Here is a 2,500-nt window from a genome sequence, read left to right on the forward strand (position 1 = left end):
TTTTGATATGCAGTGGACTAGTAATAGATAATGATCATGATGATTATGATTATATATATATATATATATATATATATATATATATGTATATATATATATATATATATATATATATATATATATATATAGAGAGAGAGAGAGAGAGAGAGAGAGAGAGAGAGATTTTCCTAATAAATGAAGCCGTTTCACAGTTAAACCTAAAGGTAATCCTTGTTAAACTGTACCTCTCATAAAGGTCATGCTTTTGCAATCAGAGGTTAATTGGACTCTTGTATGAATTAATAGTTAAGCAAAAGAGCATAACAAGCTTTAGAGAAAATTAGAAAATCATAAAAAAATAGAATGGCATAAAACTTAACTAACGAGTATATAACATAAAAGTTGCGTAAATTACTGTTTTCCATATAGCGCTTATTTAAATGTTTTAACTGAACTTACAACTTCTGTGAGAGTTAAAAAAGCTGTCATTTTAACCACTTCTCTGGTAAAATGGATTAGGCAATCTTTATTTATTCAAGGTAAATGCTTTAATTAAAAGAATATTATTTGAATGCAGTGATAATTTTCTACATTTTTCGGTATACAGTAGTAATTAATAACTGTAACACAAAATCTCTACTTTCCCTGAACATTTTTGTCACTCACTTATATACTTGTATAAACTTTTCCTATAACTTCTTCGTTAATTAGTTATAAATGCAGATTCTTTACAACAATAATTCCATATTAAGAAAATTTCATCAATTTATTTAGTTCTAGTACTCTAATATGGTTCAAGATTGACCAGATTGAAAAAGGCGATGCAAGAAAACAATATAAACCTTAACTGATTTCGAGGGTGATACAATAGAATAAACGAACTGAGGTTGGCGACTTCAGAAGCAAAGTAATTACCAGCAAATCAACTGGTTTATGAACAAGTATTCATAGAGTGGCGCCAGGTCAGAACCATATAACTAATAAATAAAAGTATGACAAATATTCAATTGTTGCAGGTTTAAAGGTCACTCGTGAATGGCACAGGCAAGAGACAGGACATAGCCCTAGATACTGACCATATATACATATGGTAAGTGCTCAAGACCCCTTTCCCTCAAGCTAGGACCAGGGAGGGGCAGGCAATGGCTGCTGATGACTCATAAGGTAGACCTATAGGTTCCTCCAAAAACCACATCCCTATCTCACAACGATGGTGAGTTTGCAGACACTTAATCAGAATTGTTATTGATATTGTCTATGGCACATATTTATACACACTATACACCTATATGAAAAACAATATACTTATACATATGTATAAATTCAGGCATACAAGAGCATCACAAGACGTATTACCACATATGGCTGTGAAACCAGGAGGCTAACAATAGAATTGAAAAATAAATGCTGCTTGTTTTTTAGAACAGCATGTTGAGGCGCATATGTGGACCAGTCTGAGATGAACAGAGTGGAGAGTGGAGGAAAAGGCACAAAATGGAACTAAGAGAAGTATCAAGTTTGCCACTTATAACAAATCATATAAGATCTCAAATGCTTAGGTGGGCAGATCATGTTGCAAGAATGGGGGATAATAGTGTGGTTAAAAGACCGGATACGGCCAGACCAGCGGGGAGAAGGCCTGTGGGCAGACTGTGCATGAGATGGTCTGATAATGTTAAGTCAGACTTGTATCAACTCGGAGTGGAGTATCCAGCAGAGAGGCGTATATTGGTTCTGGATCGTAGGCAGTGGAGACTTCTAGGGAGGCGTCGAGGTATCACGAAGGTCCGACAGTAGTGGAGTGAGAGAGTGGAGTGATATGCATATATACTGTATATGTATGTATGTGTATGTGTATATGTATATGTAAATGTATATGTATATATATGTATATATATATATATATATATATATATGCATATGTATATATATACAGTAATATATATATATATATATATATAGATATATATATATATATATATATATAAATATACATATATATATATATATATATATATATATATATCTATATATATATATATATATATATATATATATGTGTGTGTGTATGTGTGTATGTTTGTTTACATAGTTGTATGTGTGCAAATATGCGTCATAGATAAGACAACATAAAAAAAAAAAACTTTTACCCATATTTAAGACGGCTCATATAAACAATAACGTAGCAATGAAAAAACATCGCAAATATAAGTTTCCTTCCTTTCTGTAATGCATTAATTGAATTTCTCCATTGCTCTCTCCAGGAAAACACTGACAAATACTAACTAATGTAAATAAATATCATCATTAATGACTTACAAAATATCATATTTGCTAACATAAAATTTCAAATAGGTATTTTTGCATAGCGAGTTACTTTTATATCTAAGTAAATTAATAAAATTGCAAATTGAAATATAAATTAAAATGCATTTACGCAAAGCAAAATTTTGAAATTCTAATTAAGAGACAGGGTAGAAAAACTACAATACGGGAGAGGAACCCAGATATGAATTCACAT

General features: G+C 31.2%; 1 protein-coding gene across 1 annotated transcript in view; it reads left to right on the plus strand.

Moving 5' to 3' along the window:
* Nucleotides 1-2,500, plus strand: part of LOC137630409 (uncharacterized) — a 448,259-nt gene that overhangs the window by 168,684 nt on the left and 277,075 nt on the right. The gene's annotated exons all lie outside the window — the stretch shown is intronic.

This window comes from Palaemon carinicauda, chromosome 38 (assembly GCF_036898095.1).
Source record: "Palaemon carinicauda isolate YSFRI2023 chromosome 38, ASM3689809v2, whole genome shotgun sequence".
NCBI classification, from domain to species: domain Eukaryota; kingdom Metazoa; phylum Arthropoda; class Malacostraca; order Decapoda; family Palaemonidae; genus Palaemon; species Palaemon carinicauda.